The sequence below is a fragment of the Giraffa tippelskirchi genome, chromosome 2, assembly GCF_054371585.1.
Source record: "Giraffa tippelskirchi isolate mGirTip1 chromosome 2, T2T-mGirTip1v1.2.pri, whole genome shotgun sequence".
NCBI lineage: Eukaryota > Metazoa > Chordata > Mammalia > Artiodactyla > Giraffidae > Giraffa > Giraffa tippelskirchi.
In genome coordinates, this window is record NC_137276.1 from 124,443,543 (window position 1) to 124,468,528 (window position 24,986).

General features: G+C 36.8%; 1 protein-coding gene across 2 annotated transcripts in view; it reads right to left on the reverse strand.

Annotated features, from left to right (window-relative positions):
- GPR149 (G protein-coupled receptor 149) overlaps positions 1–24,986 on the reverse strand; it is a 162,719-nt gene that overhangs the window by 83,207 nt on the left and 54,526 nt on the right. The window contains exon 2 of one of the 2 annotated variants that reach the window (XM_081532193.1): positions 6,381–6,573. The exons of the other annotated variant lie outside the window; for it this stretch is intronic. The gene's annotated coding sequence lies outside the window, so the exon portion shown is untranslated. The remainder of the gene's footprint in view (positions 1–6,380; positions 6,574–24,986) is intronic. 2 annotated transcript variants of the gene reach the window in all.

Sequence of the window (24,986 nt, forward strand, 5' to 3'; positions counted from 1 at the left end):
GTACTTCTTAATCTTATTACGGTTTATTTTTAAAAGGAGTTTTAACTTTTTAGGCAAATTGATTGACATTTTCCTTTGTATCCCACAAAGTATTTCACATCAAAAGTGTAAAATAAAAAAAACAAATAAATTTTAAAAAGTGTAAAATAAGTTATGTCATTTTTTATACTACTATGGAATCACATATTGCATTTGAAATTTTTCTGCTAAATGTATTTTGGTACAAAGATATAGAAAAGATTTTGCTTGATTTTTATTTCCTAAGTCATTATCCAGTTGCTTCAACATAATTTTATATACTCTATCTTATCTTAACTGATTTGATATGACACCTTTAAGGTATAATCATTTCCCCTATGAATTGTGCCTATTTTTGATACAAATTATTTTCTGTTGATTCCTTTCTAATGAAATAACATATATATTATAAATTTTGTTAGAATATAACATGTATACAGAAAAGTGTGCAAGTGATAAATACATAAATTAAACTTTCAGAAAGTGAGCTCTCTGTGTTATAGCACCTAAATGAAGAAACAAAACATGACCAGAATGATAGAAGCCCCCATGTGTCTCTTCTAGTTATCACTTACCACCTCTGCAACAGTGCATGCCAAGGACAACTAGTGTCCTGACTTCTAACCTGTAGTCAGATACCAGTTTTACTTGGAAAGAAAGTATGTGCTCCTTTGAGTCTAGCTTCCTTTGGTCAGCATCATATTTGTGACATTAGTCCATGTTTTTTAATACAGTGGTTCTTTTTATTTTTTGATATATCGTACTCCAAATTTATGAACAGCCTACAATTTTTTTTATATAAATTTATTTATTTTAGTTGGGGGCTAATTACTTTACAATATTGTAATAGTTTTTGCCATACATTGACATGAATCAGCCATGGGTTTACATGTGTTCCCCTTCCTGGACCCCCCACCCACCTCCCTCCCCATCCCATCCCTCTGGGTCATCCCATTGCCCCGGCCCTGAGCCCTTGTCTCATGCATCGAACATGGAATGGTGTTCTGTTTCACATATGATAATATACATGTTTCAATGCTATTCTCCCAGAACATCCCACCCTCACCTTCTCCCTCAGAGTCCATAAAATTGTTCTATGCATCTGTGTCTCTTATTCTGTCTCGCATATAGGGTTATCGTTACCATCTTTCAAATTCCATATATATGCATTAGTATACTGTATTGTTGTTTTTCTTTCTGGCTTACTTCACTCTGTATTATGGGCTCCAGTTTCATCCATCTCAGTAGAACCGATTCAAATGTATTTTTTTAATGGCTGAGTAATATTCCATTGTGTATATGTACCACAGCTTCCTTATCCATTCGTCTGCTGATGGACATCTAGGTTGCTTCCATGTCCTGGCTATTGTAAACAGTGCTGAGATGAACATTGGGGTACACGCGTCTCTTTCAATTCTGGTTTCCTCGGTGTATATGCCCAGCAGTGGGATTGCTGGGTCATATGGCAGTTCTATTCCCAGTTTTTTAAGGAATCTCCACACTGTTCTCCATAGTGGCTGTACTAGTTTGCATTCCCACCAACAGTGTAAGAGGGTTCCCTTTTCTCCACACCCTCTCCAGCATTTATTGCTTGTAGACTTTTGGATAGCAGCCATTCTGACTGGTGTGAAATGATACCTCATCGTGGTTTTGATTTGCATTTCTCTAATAATGAGTGATGTTGAGCATCTTTTCATGTGTTTGTTAGCCATCTGTATGTCTTCTTTGGAGAAATGTCTGTTGAGTTCTTTGGCCCATTTTTTGATTGGGTCGTTTATTTTTCTGGAATTCAGCTGCAGAAGTTGCTTGTATATTTTTGAGATTAATTGTTTGTCTGTTGCTTCGTTTGCTATTATTTTCTCCCATTCTGAAGGCTGTCTTTTCACCTTGCTTATAGTTTCCTTTGTTGTGCAAAAGCTTTTAATTTTAATTAGGTCCCATTTGTTTATTTTTGCTTTTATTTCCAATATTCTGGGAGGTGGGTCATGGAGGATCCTGCTGTGATTTATGTCGGAGAGTGTTTTGCCTATGTTTTTCTCTAGGAGTTTTATAGTTTCTGGTCTTACGTTTAGATCTTTAATCCATTTTGAGTTTATTTTTGTGTATGGTGTTAGGAAGTGTTCTAGTTTCATTCTTTTACAAGTGGTTGACCAGTTTTCCCAGCACCACTTGTTAAAGAGATTGTTTTTTCTCCATTGTATATTCTTGCCTCCTTTGTCGAAGATAAGGTGTCCATAGGTGCGTGGATTTATCTCTGGGCTTTCTATTTTGTTCCATTGATCTATATTTCTGTCCTTGTGCCAGTACCATACTGTCTTGATGACTGTGGCTTTGTAGTAGAGCCTGAAGTCAGGCAGGTTGATTCCTCCAGTTCCATTCTTCTTCCTCAAGATTGCTTTGGCTATTCGAGGTTTCTTATATTTCCATACAAATTGTGAGATGATTTGTTCTAGTTCTGTGAAAAATACCATTGGTAGCTTGATAGGGATTGCATTGAATCTATAGATTGCTTTGGGTAGTATACTCATTTTCACTATATTAATTCTTCCAATCCATGAACACAGTATATTTCTCCATCTGTTTGTGTCCTCTTTGATTTCTTTCATCAGTGTTTTATAGTTTTCTATATATAAGTCTTTTGTTTCTTTAGGTAGATATATTCCTAAGTATTTTATTCTTTTTGTTGCAATGGTGAATGGCATTGTTTCCTTAATTTCTCTTTCTGTTTTCTCATTATTGGAGTATAGGAATGCAAGGGATTTCTGTGTGTTAATTTTATATCCTGCAACTTTACTATATTCATTGATTAACTCTAGTAATTTTCTAGTAGAGTCTTTAGGGTTTTCTATGTATAGGATCATGTCATCTGCAAACAGTGCGAGTTTTACTTCTTCTTTTCCTATCTGTATTCCTTTTATTTCTTTTTCAGCTCTGATTGCTGTGGCCAAAACTTCCAAAACTATGTTGAATAGTAGTGGTGAAAGTGGGCATCCTTGCCTTGTTCCTGACTTTAGGGGAAATGCTTTCAATTTTTCACCATTGAGGATAATGTTTGCTGTGGGTTTGTCATATATAGATTTCATTATGTTGAGACATGTTCCTTCTATTCCTGCTTTCTGGAGGGTTTTTATCATAAATGAATGCTGAATTTTGTCAAAGGCTTTTTCTGCATCTATTGAGATAACCATATGGTTTTTTTCTTTCAATTTGTTAATGTGGTGTATTACATTGATTGATTTGCGGATGTTAAAAAAACCTTGCATTCCTGGGATAAAGCCCACTTGGTCATGATGTATGATCTTTTTAATATGATGTTGGATTCTGTTTGCTAGAATTTTATTAAGGATTTTTGCATCTATGTTCATCAGTGATATTGGCCTGTAGTTTTCCTTTTTTGTGACATCTTTGTCTGGTTTTGGAATTAGGGTGATGGTGGCCTCATAGAATGAGTTTGGAAGTTTACCATCTTCTGCAATTTTCTGGAAGAGTTTGAGTAGGATAGGTGTTAGCTCTTCTGTAAATTTTTGGTAGAATTCCGCTGTGAAGCCGTCTGGTCCTGGGCTTTTGTTTGCTGGAAGATTTCTGATTACAGTTTCGATTTCCGTGCTTGTGATGGGTCGAACAGCCTACAATTTATTTATCAGTTCCATCATAGATGAACATTTGTGTCATCAACTTGGGGTGATTACAAACAAATGCTTGTAGATTTTATCCTTGCAAGCTTGTAAGTTAATTTGCTGCAGTTTCATAGCAGAATACAGGGGATTGCTGATTTAGAAATATAGGACTTTATTATTTACAACAGCAGAAATCAGTATTTTCTTGTGCCAGTTTCCCAAGCCCAAATTCCCACAGGGTTACATGCAGAGGACTCAGTGACACCTGCATATGCAATGAAGGTTGTGTTACAGGAGAGAAACCCTGAACTAATTTAGGAACACAAACGGTGTATCATGAGAAGTATGCCAGTCCTTCTCTCTGGAGAGAGACACTATCCCTTACTCTCAAGGCTGTAGCCAAATCTGCCTTTTACTTTAGATACAAGCATCTCTAAAAAGAGAATATAGAAGCACAGTCAGCATTTCTACTTGTAAGACATGCAGAAATGCAAGATATGCATGGATAATTATCTCTCAGGAGAAACAGGACAAATAAGTCCACAATTACTGTTTAACATATTGCCAAGGGTCCTAGCCAATGCTATGAAGAAAAAATAGAAAGAAGAGATTGGACAGGGTGGAAGTTCAGAAAGAAAATTATCATTATGTGCAGATGCTATAATCATATATCTGGGTAGCAAAAGAACTCACAGACAAATGATTACAACTAAAAAGAGAATTAAATTGCTGGGCAAAGGTTCAATTTTTAAAATCAATAGCAGTAACAACTAACTGCTGCTGCTAAGTCGCTTCAGTCATGTCCGACTCTGTGCGACCCCATAGACAGCAGCCTACCAGGCTCCCCCGTCCCTGGGATTCTCCAGGCAAAAACACTGGAGTGGGTTGCCATTTCCTTCTCCAATGCATGAAAATGAAAAGTGAAAGTGAAGTCACTCAGTCGTGTCCGACTCTTAGCGACCCCATGGACTGCAGCCTACCAGGCTCCTCTGTCCATGGGATTTTCCAGGCGAGAGTACTGGAGTGGGTTGCCATTGCCTTCTCCCAACAACTAATTAGGAACTGTAATAAAATATATATTTTTTTCATAATTTAAATCTTTGAAGTGATAAAAAATCATGAAATATCTAAGTAACTATTTTAATCATAAACACTCAAACCGTATTTAGAGAAAACTTGAAAATGTTAATAAAAGATCATAGATGATGATCTGAATAAATGGAGAGGTATTCCATGATTCTGGATAAAATATTTAGCATTAAAATGATGTAAATTTGTTCTAAATTTATATATTCAATATTTTGTTGTTGTTTAGTCACTAAGTGGTGTCAACTCTTTGCAACCCCATGGACTGTAGCCCAACATGCTCCTCTGTCCATGAGATTTCCCAGGCAAGAATACTGGAGTGAGTTGACATTTCCTTCTCCAATATATTCAACATAATCCCAATTAAATTTCTAGTTGAATTTCTTGAAAAACTCAATAAACTTAAATTTATTTGGAAGGATAGAGGTCCATGAAGAGCTAAGTCAGTGCTATAAAGAGCAGTAATTCACACAATGAAGCCATTGTTCTAAAAACAGTGTAATATTAATACAAAAACACACAAACTACCAGTGCAACAGAACAGAGTGTTTGAAGACAGGCCTATACATTTATATAACAACATATTACAAGCATTTCCCCATGAAACATCATCACCTAACTTTATGGATAAAAATAAAAATTGATCTTGATCCTGTATATATAGATAATCGTAGGTGGATCAAACACTTAAATATAAAAGGCAAACTATTACGTTCTTTTTAAGCCAGGGTAGTGAAGGTCTTGTTAATTAAAACTGAAACCTTACAAATCATAAGGAAAAAATATTGATGCAACTTTTTACCTCAAAATTAAGAATGAAGAATTTCTGCTAAAAAAACGAATACTATGGACATGGTTTCTGGAGAGACAACAAAAGGAAATTTTTGTAATTGCTAAAACCTGAGAAAAACAAAAAATGATTAAAATCAATTAATGGGAAGAGCTACATCTCTAACTGGCTTATTTCATTTAACATAATATCCTTAAGGTTCATCCATATTGTCCCATATTACACAATTTCCTTCTTTTTAAAGGCTGAACAATATTCCCAAGTGGTGCTAGTAGTAAAGAACTCATCTGCCAATGAGGGAGACACAAGAGATGTAGGTTCAATCCTTGGGAAGATCCCCTGGAGGAGGTAGTGGCAACCGACTCTAGTATTCTTGCCTGGAGAATCCCAAAGACAGAGGAGCCTGGGAGGCTGCAGTCCATAGGGTCGTCAAGAGTCAGACACGACTGAAACAACTTAACATGCACACAAATACTGTATTTTCTTTATCTATTCATCTATCAACAGGCATTTGGTTGTTTCTACATCTTGGCTATTGTGAATAGTGTGTCAATGAGCATAAAAGTGCTTATTTCTTTGAAACAGCTAACAATGCTGAATTGCACATTTGAAAAAATTTAAGAGGGTAGATAGACCTCATGATGTGCTCTTGCTACAATAGTTTTAAGTCAACATTCAGAAGACAACCATCCCCAGAGAAAAATGGGCAAGGGGTATGAACTGGTAATTTATCAAAGATGAAGAGATGCAAAAAATAGAGAAATTCAATTTTAAAAAGTGATGAGATGCCATTTTGCACCTAGTGAAAGGACAAAAATAAGAAAGCTGGATGATGCCAAAGTTTAGCAGAGCTATGAAAATAGACTCACATTTTGCATTGCTGGTGGGAGTGTAGAGTGGTGCAACCATTCTGAGAAAACACTCTTCAGGGAAATTAAGGAAATTCATCATATAATCAGGTATTTGTATGAAGTTTTCATCCATACTCATGTGGACATGTCACAGTGTGTTCATTGTAGTCTTAGCAGTGTGGTAAGTTGGTGGTAACCTGGGTGCCCACAGCTGGAAGAGAAAATAGGCAAAATGTGGTGGGTACACACATGCAGCCATGAGAAGTACTGGTGTTGCACACAGGGAACATGGATGGATCTCAGAAACTTGTGTTTTTAAAACAGCACTAAGTAAAAGAAGGGAAATGTATGGTACAATACTATTTACATTTGTTAGAAAGAAATGCACATAAAACATCGACTCACATTTTGTAAAGACATTTTACAAATAAAAGTGTCAATATTAAAGACAATAGATTAGATCCCTAAGGGGTAAGGGAAATGGGAATGGGGTATAAAAACAAAGAGAAAAAATAAAAAAAATAATAATCTATTTCATGGGAGTTTTCAAGTATATCTGCATAGAGTTGAGCAAATAATTCTTAAAATTTACCTGTGTCTTGGCTGCCTGCATCTAAGTTCTATTTGGACTATTTGTGTTTTGGCATTTTTCTTCCTTGGTTTGATTATAGTTAGTAATATAGTTTGTTACTTTATTCAAAGTACCAGTTTCTAGGTATATTTATCAGCTCATTGTTTCTCTTCTTTTTAATTTGTTGAATTTAAAAAATCAACTTATTTTTATTTTTTAGCTTCTTAGATTGAATAAAAGTGTTAGCCGCTCAGACATGTCTGACTCTTTGGGACCACAGGGACTGTAGCCTGCCAGGCTCCTTTTTCCATGGAATTCTCCAGGCAAGAATACTGGTGTGGGTTTCCATTCCTTTCTCCAAGGGATCTTACTGACTCAGGGATCGAACCCGGATCTCCTGCATTACAGACAGATTTTTTACTATCTGAGCCACCAGGGAAGCCCCACTGCATAATTATAGTTAGTACCATTTGTTCTTATTTGGAAATATGAATGCTTGAGGATATACATATAGGTAAACATATATATTATTTTTTAAAAAATCTATATTCTATTATAGCTAAACCCCATAAATCCTAATTTGGAGTAAGAACAGAAGTATTTGTCTAGAACCAAATGGTGTTTTCTAATTGTGACTATATTGTTGCCAATGGAAGAATAATTCAGGAGTAAAGTAGCGTTTTTCTTGAGCTCAAGAGAATCTTGCTTTTCCATTTCCAACTGTGTGGATGTGTTTATTTCATTGAATGACTGACCATCAAATTAGAATCTTGCTCTAATCTCAATGGTAAATCCTGTCAATCACAATAGGACTTGCCTGCTACTTGACATAATTTTCTGTTTGAGGTTTTGATTTTTTCCTTGGGCTTTTCTCTGGTATGGTGAACACTGAGATCTTCTTAGATGCCTTATTACAAAACAGAAGATTTACATGGAATAAGCAACAGAGGAGAGGTAAATGAAGGAGAAGAGGGGTTCATATTACTTTCATTATTTTTTAAATCATATGTAATTTGGACTGTTTCTCACTTTGATCCAGAACTGTTTGAAAGAGTTTTCATTTTAATTTCCAGGTAGGTGAATTAAAAATTATTTTTACATTCTTTCTAGTTTTTATTACGTTGTATGTGAGAAAATGGCCAACATTATTTCTTAATTTTGGAATGTTTACGTTTCCTTAGTGGTATAATGCTTGGTTCACTTCAATGAAAGATTTTGAATACTTAAAGAGAAGACGTATTCTCTGTTTCAAAATACAGAATTTAACAGACTTTTGTATAACTCTGTACTGGACTACAGTATTAAAAGATAAACTAAAGCAATGGAAACCCACTCCAGTACTCTTGCCTGGAAAATCTCATGGACGGAGGAGCCTGGTAGGCTGCAGTCCATGGGGTCGCGAAGAGTCGGACACGACTGAGCGACTTCACTTTCACTTTTCACTTTCATGCATTGGAGAAGGAAATGGCAACCCACTCCAGTGTTCTTGCCTGGAGAATCCCAGGGACGGCAGAGCCTGGTGGGCTGCCATCTATGGGGTCTCACAGAGTCAGACACGACTGAAACGACTTAGCAGCAGCAGCAAAGTATATTAAAAATTTTTAAGAATTCATTTGAGTGAGAATTGATTGGAATTTGGCAGCCTCAAACCAGAAGTGTTCAGGAGTGCTTCACCAACAGGAGCTGGGAGAATTACTAATATAGAAAAGGTGCAGAAGCAAAGAAAAGAAATTATTGGTTCTCTATAGCATAAAGCCTGGTTGGCTGTGAGTAGTTGTCATTAGGTTTCAATTTTGTAAGCTTGAGGCATTTACAGGCTTAATTTTGGTTTGCTTATGTATGGTGCTATAGCATGGAACCTCCTATATCTAATGGATTCCTTGTTTGATTTAACAATAGAGGCATGAAGAAACTAGGTATGGGGAGTCTGAGAAAGAAATATTTTTATGACTTTGATGATAGAAATTATAATAACTTGCATTTATTTGAATACAAGCTGGAGTGTCTTCCAGGTGCTTTACTTATGATACCTCTGAACATTTGTGGAGTTATCATATAGAAGTGGGATTATTCTTTGATTCTTATGGAGAACTGGAACTAAGCTGTGAAATTAGCTGTAGAAAGAGTAGGTTTAAAGTGAATATAAGAATTTTTAAAAGAATCCATGGGAACTCTTTGAAATTTAAGTTGAAGATCTCAAGTAGTGAGATGCCTCATTATGGGAGGTCTCCAAAGAGAATTTGGGTTTCCAGTGGCTTGAGATATTTTAGACATAATTCAGAATTTCAGTTTCAAGTTATATAGGTGACATAGAAAGACTTCCAATTCTAAAAATATTGCTCTAGAATTCATTTCTTGGATCTCACTAAAGACAGCAAGGCATCTTTCAGTTCAGTTCAGTCACTCAGTTGTGTCCAGCACTTTGCGACCCCATGGACTGCAGTATGCCAGGCTTCCCTGCCCATCACCAACTCCCAGAGCTTACTCAAATTCATGTCCATCGAGTCAGTGATGCCATCCAACCATCTCATCCTCTGCCATCCCCTTCTCCTCCCACCTTCAATTTTTCCTAGCATCAGGGTCTTTTCCACTGAGTCAGTTCTTTGCATCAGGTGGCCAAAGTATTGTAGTTTCACCTTCACCATCAGTCCTTCCAATGAATATTCAGGACTGACATCCTTGAGGATGCACTGGTTGGATCTCCTTGCAGTCTGAGGGACTCAAGAGTCTTCTCCAACATCACAGTTTAAAGGTGTCAATTCTTAGGCATTCAGCTGTCTTTATGGTGCAACTCTCACATCCATACATGAGTGCTGGAAAAATGGCTAGACGGACCTTTGTTGGCAAAGTAATGTCTCTGCTTTTTAATATGCTGTCTAAGTTGGTCATAGTTTTTCTTCCAAGGAGCAAGCATCTTTTAATTCCACAGCTGCAGTCACCATCTGCAATGATTTTGGAGACCAAAAAATTAAAGTCTCTCACTCTTTCCATTGTTTCTCCATCTAATTGTCATGAAGTGATGGGACCAGATGCCATGATCTTAGTTTTCTGAATGTTGAGTTTTAAGCCAACTTTTTCACTCTCCTCTTTCACTCTCATCAAGAGGCTCTTTAGTTCTTCCTCGCTTTCTACCATAAGGGTGGTGTCATCTGCATATCTGAGGTTATTGATATTTCTCCCAGCAATCTTGATTCCAGCTTGTGCTTCATCCAGCCCAGCATTTCACATAATGTACTCTGCCTATAAGTTAAATAAGCAGGGTGACAATATACAGCCTTGATGTACTCCTTTCCCGATTTGGAATCAGTCTATTGTTCCATGTCCAGTACTAACTGAAGTTTCTTGACCTACATACAGATTTCTGAGGAGGCAGGTCAGGTGGTCTGGTATTCCCATCTCTTTAAGAATTTTCCAGTTTGTTGTGATCCACACAGTCAAAGGCTTTGGCATAGTCAGTAAAACAGAAGTAGATGTTTTTCTGGAACTCTCTTGCTTTTTTGATGATCCAGCGGATGTTGGCAATTTGATCTCTGGTTCCTCTGTCTTTTCTAAATCCAGCTTGAACATCTGGAAGTTCATGGTTCATGTACTGTTAAAGTCTGGCTTGGAGGATTTTGAGCATTACTTTGCTAGCATGTGAGATGAATGCAAATGTGTGGTAGTGTGAACGTTCTTTGGCATTGCCTTTCTTTCGGATTGGAATGAAAACTGACCTTTTCCAATTCTGTGACCACTGCTGAGTTTTCCAAATTTGCTGGCATACTGAGTGCAGCACTTTCACAGCATCCATCTTCTAGGATTTGAAATAGCTCAACTGGAATTCCATCTTTAGAAATAAAATATAAGCTTTTACCGTAAACTAAATGAAAAGACAACCTATGGACGGGGAGATAATATTTGCAAATGATGTGACACATAAGGGCTTTTGCCAAAATATGTAAACTGTTCATACAGCTCAATAACAGAAAAACAATCCAATTGAAAAGTGGCCAGAAGACCTAAATAAGCATTTCCCCAAAGAAGACATACAGATGGCCAATAGACACATGATGCTCATCACTGCTAATTAATAGACTTCTCTATTAATTTAACAAATAGACAAATCAAAACTACAATGAGCTATACCTACCTCACACCATTTAGAATGGCCAGCATTAAAAAGTCTACAAATAACAAATGCTGGAGAGGATGTGGAGAAAAGGGACCCCTTTTATACTGTTGGTGAGAGTGTAAATTGGTGCAGATACTATGAAGAACAGTATGGATGTTCCTCAGAAAACTAAAAATAGAATTGCTATATGATCCAGCAATCCCATTCCTGGGCATATATCCAGACAAAACTATAATTCAAAATGATCCATGCTCCTCTATGTTCATAGCAGCACTGTTTATTAATATAATAGCCAAGACATGGAAGCAATCTAAATGTCCATTGACAGATGAATGGGTAAAAAAGATGTGGTATATATATATATATATATATATATATATATATATATATATAAAATCAAATATTACTCAGCCAGGAAAAAGAATAATGATATTTGCAGCAACATAGAGATTATCATACAAAGTGAAGTAAGTCAGAAAGACAAAGACAAATCCATGTGATATCACTTGTATGTGTAACCTAAAATACAGCACAGATGAACATATCTACAAAAACAGAAACAGACTCACAGATATAGAGAACAAACTTGTGGTTGCCAAGGGAAAGTGGGGGGAGTTGGAGGAAGGAAAGACTGGGAATTTGGGATTAGCAGACGCAAACTATTATATATAGGATGGATAAATAACAATGTCCAACTGAATAGCACAGGGAACTATAGTCAATATCTTGTGATAAACCACAGTAGAAAAGAATATGAAAAGGAATATATATGTATAAGTGAATCACTTTGTACAGCAGAAATTAACATAATATAGTATATCAACTATACTTACATAAAATTTAAATATATATATGGGCTCTCAATTGAGGTATTGATGTTATCAGTAGATTTAAACTTATTTAAGATTTAGGGACACAAAGTAATAAAATTTCAGGTTGGTTAATATTTGACTAATATAAACCAATAAAACACACTTGTCTCTCTTAAATACGTTCTCAGAAGGGAGTGTCACCATACTATTAACATAGCCAATAAGAAACATACAACTCGCATTAGTTTATTGAGAAGACAACGCACATTAAACGATAAGATGTTATTATAGTTCCACTTGTCCATCATTAAATACACGCAATGTATAAAACTTCTAACTCTAGATTCTCTCTCTCTCTGTCTTTCTCTCTCTTTTTGTTTTTCATATAGCTCTTCCAAACACAGGATTCCCTTTCAGGAACTTGTGGAAGTATGAAAGATAAAGAGGCAAAATATAACTAGGAGTTTTTGTTTTCTCAGAAAGATTACAGAAATGGTCTCATCTTTTATTACACTCCAGCACCTTAAATGATCATTCATCTCAGTATTTTTCTTTGTGTAACTTTTAATTTTTTCTCTTTCTAAAGGATTTACAGGTTACTAAGCAATTTCACCTACACTGTGATCTTGTTTACTCTTAATACTGTATAGTTGATTTAACAAAGAGTTACCAGTGTTCACTATCATTTGCCTTTTGCATAGGAAAGCAGACATTTAACACTTGCAAATGCTGCATTTCAAAAATTTTAGCATGTACATGACAATAATTTATCACAGCATATAATTTCCTCCACAGAATTTCTTTCTGGTTAGGAACTATGGGAGCTTTGGTTCTCTGCATTGTAATCACCATTGTGAGCATTTGACTGTCCTTCAGAGATTTTTAATAAAGAACAATGTTTTTATGATTGCAAGTAGATAACAATAAAACTGTTGTAGAGTTTGAGGTGCTATGTGTTCAGCTAGACTTACTCACTAGCTTAATGTCTCACTCTTATGCAAGAGACTTGTCATGTACAACTGGGAAAAACTACTGATAAATTGATATGTGGCATGAGACTTCTGGATTGCTTAGACATACCCAATGTGATAAATGTTGCATTGAGAATGACAAGCTCCACTTATATGTCAAACCAAGAACTGAATTACACTTGCTGGGAACTACTTTCATGTTTGGACTATTTATCTGAAGTTGGTGTTGACGAGAACATGGTATTTTGTGGGGCTTTAGAGATCCCAATAACAAAAAAGATTCCTTATAGAGTTAGCAGAGCAAAGACGTGGTTTCTACCTTAACACTGTGGTCCCGAGGCTTTGCCTTTTATGGCTCTAATAGTGATTGGGCCATGAGTAGTTTTTGAAGGAGACTCTGGAGGTTTGCCTGTATTTTGGAGGTATAGCTTGAGTGCTTTAGAATTCAATAAAGTATTTCTCTGAAGCTATCAAGAACCCTAGTATGGTGAACTCTTCTGCCAACTGAGACTTCATTTAACAATAATCAGAGATAGCACTTTGGGGGCATAATAGGTTTTGAGGTAGAAATCTCAAATAACTTATGTCTTGCTGCAAAGAGTTAGATTGATTGCCTAGAGGCACTGAGCCTTTCTGTACCAAGTAAATAGATAAAACGGTTTCCACTGTTTAAGCCTAGCTGCTGCTGCTGCTAAGTCGTGTCAGTCGTGTCCGACTCTGTGCGACCCCATAGACAGCAGCCCACCAGGCTCCCCCGTCCCTGGGATTCTCCAGGCAAGAGTACTGGAGTGGGGTGCCATTGCCTTCTCCTAAGACAGTTCAGTTCTAGAGAAATAAAATGAAACCCATAAATAGAGTTTGACACAAATCCGGAGGTATGTTACACACAACTTGCATTGAAACATAAAAGTCATAGAATTTTGACTCATTCTTATCTACATGCTTCAGAGTTAGTGGTTCTGTTTTGTTTTATTTTTGTAAGCCTAAAAGAGCAACTGTAACTCAGATAAAGGGTACAGCCTTTTAAGTTTTATTAATAAATTGTTCAAGAACTAAATAAATATTTTAATATTTTCAAAGACTCTTTAGAGACTGTTATGAATTTCATAGAATATTGCTATTACAGACATGATGGGTGACTCAAAGTTAAAAACAAATTTGGTCTAGTGTATTAAGCTCTATATTTTGGTAATTATTCTAAGCTGGGTATCAGTCCATATCATTACAAATGGAAGTCTAAAACACAGATAAATTTTAGGAGGAAATAGTATTATTACACACAGAAAAGAGATACAGAGTCCCTGCAATAGCTCCATGAATTAAAAGAAAGCATTTTATTTTTCCTTGAAGAGCTTAAATTTTCAGTCAGCTGTTAGAATCAAAGAACTACAGAACTGTAAAGAACCTTTTGAATCATTAATCAATGCCTTATTTTGGAGAGGAGGAAACTGAGGCTTAGAGAGGCTAGGTGACTCATCCAAGGTCAGGAGCTTGCTAATGGCAAAGCTGGCCCTGATTCCAAGTCCATCAAGTCTTAAATAATGCTTTCATTTCTTTGGCAGAATTTCTGAGATTATAAAACTGTGCTATTCTTCTCCTATGCTAATGAAAACTGCTTCAGAATGATTTTCTGATTGTCTAAATCTTTTTTCCCTGTCCACTCCAAATGTTAGTCCTAGGCCCATTTTCCTGCTTCTGCCCCTCCCAGAATCTCTGATAGATTCTTCTGCAGGCTCAGACTCACATGATTTTCTGGCTAAAGCTGAATGAGGTAAGGTATGTAGAGTGGTTCTCTTTATCTTCTACCTTCATCTTGGGACACTTTGGCTTCAATCACCATCCCCAAATAGTTGTATCCTCTTGGAAGATACCATAGGAGATCTTATTTTCTACATAGAGTAAAAATTAATGACTGAAGTGAATAATCCATTTTTAGTTTCTTTATTCAATGAATATCTATTAATTACCATGAGCTATGCTTTGTGATAGAAAGTGGGAATACAGGTGAATAAGCCATGACACTGTCTGCAAGGATTTGGCAGTCTAGCTACAGGAGTTATAATGTTGTATGTGTTTCCTGGAGACACAGGTGAGGCTCACCTGATGCAAATTACCTCTCTTGTACTAGGAAGCCCTTGAATTGCCTCTTGGTTTATACACAAAATGTTCCAATCTAATTTTTAAAAAAATACTTAACTGTATTTACATGGCACTTACCAGCCAGGCACTGTTCCAAAAACTTTATGATTATTAATGCTTTATTTTTTAATTTAATTTTAACTTTAATTGGAGGATAATAACTTTACAATTTTTTTTGGTTTTTACCATATATCAACATGAAACAGCCATAGGTATATATGTATGTCCCTTTCCTCTTAAACCTCCCTCCCACCTCCCACTCCATCCCACCCCTCTAGGTTGTCACAAAGCACCCAGGTTTGAGCTCCCTGAGTCAAACAGCAAATTTCCCCTGGCTATCTATTTTACATATGGTAATGTATATATTTCAATGCTACTCTCTCAAATCATCCCACCCTCTCCTTCCCTCACTATGTCCAAAAGTCTGTTCTTTTTGTCTGAGTCTCTTTTGCTGCCCTGCGATAGGTTCATCAGTACCATCTTTCTAGATTTCATGTATATGCACTAATATATGATATTTATTTTTCTCTTTCTGACTTACTTCACTCTGCATAATAGGCTCTAGGTTCATCCACCTCACTACAACTGACTCAAATGCATTCCTTGTTATGGCTGAGTAATATTCCATTGTATATATACACCACATCTTCTTTTTCCATTTATCTGTTGATGGACATCTAGGTTGTTTCATGTCCAGGATGTTGTAAATAGTGCTATGATGAACACCAGGGTACATGTGTCTTTTTCAGTCATGATTTCCTCAGGATATATGCCCAGGAGTGGGATTGTTAGGTCATATGGTAGCTTTATTTCTAGTTTTTTAAGGAACCCCCATATTGTTCTCCATAGTGGCTGTATCAATTTACATCCCCACCAATAGTGGAAGAGAGTTTCCTTTCTCCACACCCTCTCCAGCATTTATTGTTTGTAGACTGCTTATTTTTTAAATAATTTTATTTATTTATTTCCAGCTATGCTGGGTCTTTGTTGCTGTGTGGGCTTTTCTCTAGTTTCAGTGCATGGGTTTCTCATTGTGGTGGCTTCTCTTATTGTGGAACACAGGCTCTAGAGTACATGGGTTACAGTAGTTGCAGCACATGGGCTCAGAGTTGCGGCTCCTGGGCTCTAGAGCACAGGCTCAACAGTTGTGGTGCACGGGCTTTGTTGCTCCATGGCCTGTGGAATATCCCTGGATCAGGGATTGAACCCGTGTCTCCTGCATTGGCAGGTGGATTCTTTACCACTAAGCCACGAGGAAAGCTCTATTAATGCTTTAAATCCTTGGTCAATCCTAATAGGTTCTATTGTTATTCCCACTTAAAAATGGAGAAACTGAGGGACAGAGAATTTAAGTTGGCTAAACCCCCAGAGTTAGCAAGTGGTAAAGCAGGGATTTGAAGCATGTGTACTTACCCACTACATTAAGGACCAAATGTTGACTAAATGAAGAGGGAGCACTGATGAGTTCCATATTTAGCAATAAAAGGAAGAGGAGAGTAGAAGGACATTAAAGCTTTTGGAGATTAGTTGGCAAAAGATTCAGAGAATGAAAAGGGTTTTATTGAGAACTTGTTAAGTTTTGATACCCTTGTAATGTGCCCATGTTTTGATACTGCTGTTTCTTTTTCATCTATTGGCCTAGAGTAAGGGCTTCCCTCATAGCTCAGTTGGTAAAGAATCTACCTTCAATGCAGGAGACCACTGTTTGATTCCTGGGTTGGGAAGGTCCCCTGGAGAAGGGATAGGCTACCCACTCCAGTATTCTTGGGCTTCCCTTGTGGTTCAGCTGGTAAAGAATCTGCCTGCAATGTGGGAGACCTGGGTTTGATCCCTGGGGTGGGAAGATCCCCTGGAGAAGGGAAAGGCTACCCACTCCCAGTATTCTGGCCTGGAGAATTCCATGGGCTGTATAGTCCATGGGGTCGCAAGGAATCGATCATGACTGAAACTAAAGAAAAGCCAGTTAAATAAGGTCTTGTGTGCTTATTTTGAGATTCAATATCAGATTTTTCTCTTAAACCTTCCCTCTTTCCTTGGTATTAACACTATCTACCCAGCCTCCCAGCCAGAACCAGCAGTCCACCACGAGTGGACATACACTGAAATCACCTGGGAGAACTTTAAAAAATCCCGATGTCTAAGAAAAGATGCTCATCATTGTTAATTATTGCAAATCAAATGCAATGAAAATGCAAATCAAAACTACAATGAGGTACCACCTCACAACAGTCAAAATGGCCACTGTTAAAATTCTACAAATAACAAATGCCAGAGAGGATGTGGAGAAAAGGCAACCTTCTTACACTGTTGGTAGGAATGCAAATTTGTGAAGCCACTATAGAAAACAGTATGGAGGTTCCTCAAAAAACTAAAAATAGAATCATCATATGATCCAGCAACCAAATTCAAAAAGGTACATGTACCAGTATGGTCATAGCACCTTTATTACAATAGCCAAGATATAGAAGCAACTTAAGTGTCCATTGACAGATGAATGGATAAACAAGAAGCAGTACATATATACAGTGGAATACTACTCAGGTAAAAAAGAATGAAACAATACCATTTGCAGCAACAAGGATGCAACTAGAAATTATCATACTAAGTAAAGAAAGTCAGAAAGAGAAAGACAAATACAAGATCTCTTACATGTGGAATCTAAAATAGGTTCACAAATGAACCTATTGATGAAACAGAAACAGAATCATGGACATAGAGAACAGACTGTTTCCAAGAGGAGGGATGAGAAAGGGATTGGGGTAGGAGATTGGGGTTAGCAGATGTAAATTTTTATATATAGAATAGATAAACAATAAGGTCCCACTGTATAGCACAGAGAACTATATTCAACATCCTATGATAAACCATAATGGAAAAAAATACAAAAAGAATGTATATATATATATATATGTGTGTGTATATATATAACTGACAACTTCCTATTTCATTCCTCTCCTAGGTCTTATTGTTTAAGCTACCTTTACTCTTTAACTTTTTGTGCCCTAAAGGAAATAGCAGGAGGACAATGAACAGCTCTCAGTATAAATCTGGCCTACTCATATTGCTTCCTGAGGCTTCCTAGGAAAGTCTGAAGGGCCCCTGCACCAGGATCTCATGCCCTAGATGTGAAGATTATTTGTGGCTCCACCCATAGTCATTTGGGACAAATGGTTTGCAAATAGCAGTATTTGGCAGTAGCCTGAGTTGGAGCCGCTGAATTTAGTGGATGTCCCATGGCAAAATTGAGAGATAGCTGTCTTCTGAGACATATCATAGGAGCTGTGTGTCCTGAAGAAAAAAATCATGTAGGTGTATGTCCATGGACTTAAGATCTAAGAAGGCCTAGGGTGGGAACCATATTGTGTACAGAAACAGTGACTGGGTTAATAGGGACTAGGGGAGATTGCAGCAGTGTAGAAAGGATAAGCCCTTTCCAAACGGGCATGTGTTCCAGTAACTGGCTAAGTGGGAAGAAAGTGTACAGCATTAAGGACCTACAGTCCAGTCCATGGAAATCTGGGTGCATCCCCTTTAAGAAATCTGAAAGCCACAAGGCTTCCCTTGTAGCTCAGTTGGTAAAGAGTCTGCCTGCAATGCGGGAGAACCAGGTTTGATTACTGGGTTGGAAAGATCCTCTGGAGAAGGAAATACCAACCCACTTCAGTATTCTTGCCTGGAGAATCCCCATGGACAGAGGAGCCTGGTGAGCTACAGTCCATGGGGTCTCAAGAGTCGGACATGACTTAGAGACTAAACCACCATCAGTAATATATAAATCCTGACGTCTAGGTTACAGTCTGGCCCAGTGAAACGAGAATTTCTGGGATGGGAATTTTCTTTTTCTAAGATTCCTGTGCAATCTGTAGCTGGTTTGAGAACTAATTGTAGCTGAAAGTGCTTTTCAAACTGTAGCATGCATCAGAATTGCCCAGAAATCTTGTTAAACATGGATTGTTGGGCCCCATTCCCAGAGTTTATTATTCAGAAGGTCTGGAGTGAGGCTAAAGAATATAGATTTCTTAAAAAGTTCCCAGGGGCTGCTACTGCTGCTGTTCTAGGTATCCTGCTTTAAAAACCATTGACTTAACTGCTTTTCTTATTCCATTTCCCTCTTTTTGCTCACTCACAAAGTCTTCTGAATCCTACCTTCTAAATATCCTCACATATAATTTTCTTGTCCATTTACCTGTCTCTCTCCTAATTCTTCCCTCTTGAAATATCTTTCTTCTTGTGTTCTTGTTTCAGCGTCACTCACTCTATTTCCACATTGTTGCCAGAGTAATCTTTCTAAAAATATGTGTATTATGTGACCATGACTCTACAAGTTTGAATTATTAATTTGGAGTATGTAATCTAATGACTCTCTTTACAGTCAACAGTGCTTCTACTATCTGTTCTACAACTTTCCTTAGTCCCAGCCCTCAAGAAAACCTTAGCACTTCTTTTCCATCCTGCACAGCACTGAGTTTTTGTCTCTGCCATGGCATTCATTTGATCAGACCGTCATTCTTTAGACAGAGGTCTTCTCTTTACTGTGCACAAAGGAGGGGATGGTATTTTATCTTATTCATCATTGTATGCCAAAGATTTAGAACAGTTCTTGGAGAAAGGAAGAGTCTGATAAATATATGCTGCGTTACTGTGTTGTATCTTTCAAATAATTTGCCCCCCTCCAAGTTCCTCCTACATCTTTTGAACATTTTTTTAGTGAGACCTTCAGTAAACAAGTTTAATTTCACCATACTAATGTAATGATTGCTGTAGTGATGTTTTCTGATACAGACTGACTTCTGTAAGAAATAAAGCACTTTTGAAATCTTAACCATGTAAAAAAGTCAACATTTTTTTTTCCAAATCAGATTATAAGCCATCATATGAACAAAATTTCAAATATTGAGGTTTCTATTTTTCATTGTAGTCAGATACTTTTTAAATGTGCATGGCACAGTAAATTGTAGTCTTTCAATAATGGATTTATAATCTTAGGCATTTTGTTCAAAAACTTATCCTATAATTTTGACAGTGAAATTTTACTCAGTTGATATAAATTATGAGAAATTGACACATTCTCAAATTGACATCAGAAAGCAGATAATGATGTATATTTTTAGGAACTCAAAACTTTAAATTGTTGTGTGATCTGACTAAAAATTAATCACCATTCCATATACTCTAAATCTTTGTATAAAAATTTAGTTTGGATTTAGGATGTAACTTACTTGTTACCAGTGTTACCCTATTAGTACTGAATCCTTAGTTTATATGAAGTCAAGTATTAGGCTTAAAACAGAAGTTTCCTGTTTTCTCCAAATGGTGGATATTTGCTTTTTTGCTACCCAGGCTCTGTTCTTTCACCTGTGTTGGAACATACCAATTTCCCATTTGTGCAGAGATAATGCTTCTGGCATAATTTCAATTTACCACATTTCCAGGAAGATTCCACTTGGTCTTTTCAGCAGCACTCACTTTGGATACTACAAAGATTAAACATATAATAACCATTATTTATTGGTTTCCCTGGTGGCTTAGATGGTAAAGAATCTGCCTGGAATGCAGGAGATGTGGGTTTGATCCCTGGGTTAGGAAGATCCCCTGGAGAAGGGAATGGCAACCCACTCTAATATTCTTGCCTCAAAACTCCATGGACCGAGGAGCCTTGTAGACTACAGCCCATGGGGTCACAGAGTTGGACACGACCAAGTGACTAACATTTTTACCTTCTGACTTTCATTATTTATTGAACAAATTTGATTTGCAGGAAAATGGATAGGCACTTTTAATGTGTTATTTGTGATTTTTTATGTGTTATTTGTTATTTCACATCAAAACTGTAAGGAAGCATTATAGCAACATTCATTCCTTTTGATAACTTTTATCATATTTAGAATTGTGATTCTAACAACAAAGTTCATCCAAAAAGAGTGCCATCAAGTTCAATAATTTTTAAATATTGTATGGAAATTTTTATGTTTAAAGTAGAGAAAACATAATAACAAGTTCCCATCATCCACCTTTTACAAAGATCAACTCATGGTCAAACTTCTTTGATCTATGTTCCTCCAGTTCTTTCCAGATTATTTTGAAAGAAATTCCAAATATCATGTCTTTCCACCTGTAAATACTTTGGTATATATCTCTCAAAGATAAATAGTGCTCTTTAAAACATAAACTTAATATTATTATCACACTTAAAAATACTAGCAGCAAGTCCTACTTCATCTAGTTTATAGACTGCATTTGTGTTTTTCCAGTTGCCCAAGTCTCTCTCTCTCTCCCCCAAATCTGTTTCTCTCTCCCCTTTTCTTTCTTTTTAGCACATTGTTGAATCAGGTTCCAAATAAGATTAGGTTAGCATTTAGATTAGATTAGTCTCTTAAGTATCTCTTAATGTATAGATTCTCCTTCAATCTTTTCTTCTTTTTTTGAAATTTATTTGTTGAAAAAATGCATTTTTGTCCTGTATACTTTTTCCAAAGGTTGGATTTTGCAGATCAGATTGCTTCCTATGCTGTCAATTTTAAGTTCCTCTGTCCTCTGTGATATGGAAGTTAGACTGAAAGGTGTGATAAGATTTTTACTGCCTAGTTGATGCATATTTCCATCATGAGACATATAATGTCTGGTTGTGATGCTATGAGCCATGTATGATCACTCTCCAGATCCATTAATTCATCAGAGGTTGAGGAATTCCATCAACTCATTCTCATTTATGAGCTCCCTCATCAACTATCCGGAGAAGTCAATGGCAACCCACTCCAGTACTCTTGCCTGGAAAATCCCATGGACGGAGGAGCCTGGTAGGCTGCAGTCCATGGGGTTGAGAAGAGTCAGACATGACTGAGCAACTTCACTTTCACTTTTCACTTTCATGCATTGGAGAAGGAAATGGCAACCTACTCCAGTGTTCTTGCCTGGGGAATCCCAGGGATGGGGGAGCCTGGTGGGCTGCCGTCTATGGGGTCGCACAGAGTCGGACACGACTGACGCGACTTAGCAGCAGCAGCAGCAGCATCAACTATCCAGTTATCTTGAGGTACAGTATGGTTTAACAGAACAAAAGATTTTTAATTCTATTCCTTTTTTACCAGTTTTCAAAATAATGAATTGAAACCCTAAGATCCTCCTAGGGAGGAGGAGGATCTTAGGGTTTTATTATTATTTTAAAATATTAAATATTTTATTTATTATTATTAAAATAATAAACAATAATTATTTAAAATAATACATAATATTTATTTTAATAATATTAACTATCCTAATATTCTAACCAGTTATTATTATTTTAAAATATTATTATGAATTTATGTGTATAAAATTTATATTTTTTTCTATTAGTTGCAGTTTTCTTTATTTATACTCAAATCTTCTCATCTTTGGCTAGTGAAAGCTTCTTAAAGTTGATCCTTGAGTTCTTTTGACACAACTCCAGTAACTCCATAGTTTCCTAGCATATTGGTATGACAAGAAATAATATCCTACACTTTTCTTTTATGTTTTTGCCCTGGGTCTGGCAATGAATTATTTTTTAGGAAAGGTAAGTTTTATTGTCAGCTTGAAGTGACTACAGAAAGTCGTTTAGTAGATCATCTTGCCAGGACAAGTGCTCAGAGAACATTTGATGAAGACAGGACTGAAACCTCTCTTTTAAACTAATATTTGCCAAAGTCAGCTATTGAGGGGATGATGGTATCTCCTGTTTGTATCTTTGGACTAAATTGACACCCTAAGGGCTTCATATTCATGTCCATGAATAAGACCACAGACAACTGAAAAACTAGTCTGTGGCTCTACTTACAGGGTCTTTATCAGGCTCATCTTCTTATCTGTCGTCTTCATATATTTACCTCTATTTACAGACCTAGTGCCTTGGAACCATTTTCATCTCTGTGCTTGGCCCCTTTGGGACTGATTGTCTCTGAGGGCAGTTTTATCAGCTCTCGAGCTGCCCTCCTCTATGGAAGCTTGTCTCTACCTCTGCCTCGGCTTCTTACTGCATCTGGCAGGTTTGGGCCCATTTACTTGCCATTTAAGCTGCTCTCCCCAAACACTAACCTAGGAAGACCTCTGTTCTCTTTTATTCTTATAGAGGAGTTTGAACTTTTGTCAACACTATGAAATAATAGTGAAGTTGACTAAAATGGTGACTATCCCATGATTTTGCTAGTTTGTGTGTATATGTGTGTGTGTGAGAGAGAGAGAGAGAGAGAAAGGAAACATATCAATTTGGACTAAAAACCTGTAATTGGGAATTTTTAAAGAGCAATTTTAACACAGAGAAAAGAAAGACCCCACCATCCCCCGCAATTTAAAAACCTCTGATTTATCTACCAGTTTTAAGGAAGAGGTGCTATATCTGACCAGATATACTGTTGAGATTTTGTACTGTATTCCACTGTTTGCTTACTTCACTGTACACAAGGATGGACAAAAATTTATTGTTGCCTCACCTTAGATGAAAGTAAAGCATCTGTGGAATCATTTCCTAAGTATGATTGACCCTTGAAAAACATGGGTTTGAATTGTGTGGGTCTACTTGTATGTGGATTTTATTTCAATAAATATAATGGAAAAAAATTTGGAGAACTTTGAGAATTTGAGAATACGTGCAGATAAACTGTATAGCCTTGAAATGTTGAAAAAAATTAAGAAAAAGTTATGATAGGAATGCATAAAATCTAAGTAGATGCTATTCTATCATTTACCACCATAAAATATATACAAATCTATTACAGAGTATTAAACTTTATAAAAACTTATACACACACATTATACATGGTAGCATTCACAGTTGAAGGAAATGTAAACAAACATAAAGATGCAGTACTGATTCTTTACCATCTGAGTCACTAGGGAAGTCCCAATAATGGAGTGGGGGACCTATCCCTTCTCCAGGGAATCGTCCTGACCCAGGAATTGAACCAGGGTCTCCTGCATTGCAGGCAGATTTTTTACCAGCTGAGCAACCAGGGAAGCCCAAATCTTAACTACATAAAGTTAAATAGTACACACTGTCCTACTGTAATAATTCTGTAGCCATCTCCTGTTGTTATTGCAGAGAACTCAAGTGTTGCAAGTATTTTCTTGAGACACTTTGTAACTCCAATCATCTCCACATGAATAGCTCATCTCTCCAGGAAATTGCATATTGCAATAAAAATTGTACTCTTGAGAGTCGTGTGTATTTTTCACAGTGTTTAGTGCAATACCATAACCTTGAATAACACCATGGTGCCCTAGTGATGCTAGAAGTGCTCCCAAGAAACAGAGAAAAGTCATGGCATGACAAGAAAAATTCAATTGTTTAATATGTACTGTAGATTGAGGTCTGCAATGGTGGTTGCTCACCATTCCAAGATAGATGAATCCAGCAAAATACCGCCCCCCCCCAAAAAAAAGAAATTCATGAAACTGTCACTCTGTCACTGCAGCCAGGACAGAAGGCATGAAAACCTTGTACTTTTCATGAAATACCTTTTTATCTCTTATTGAAAATGCAGCTCTTATGTGGGTTCAGGATTACTCTAAGAAAGTCACATCTGTAGACGCTAATATGATACAAGAAAAAGCAAAGTCATTATATGGCAACTTAAAAAGAAGGTGAAGGATCTAAAACTGGAGAATTTAATGCAAGTGTAGAATGGTCTGATCATTTCATAAAGTGGTTTGGCTTTAAAAATGTCAAGATAGCAGAAGAAGTAGCTTCTGCTGACCAAGAGGCAGCAGATGAGTTCCCAGACACCATTAAGAAAATTACTAAGCTTACGATCAAGACTACCTTTATCTATAGAGCTGCAAACTCCTGGGTCTTGAAAGAAAAAGATAAATACCAGATGCCAGTCTTTTGGTTGTATAACAAGAAGGCCTGAACAATGAGATCCAATTTTCTGGATTTATTCCACTGATGCTTTGTCCCTGAACTTAGGAAGTATCTTACCGGTATAGGGCTGCCTTTTAATGTTCTTTCACTATTGTAATGTTTCTGGCCACCCTGAATCCCATGAGTTCAACACCAAAGGCATC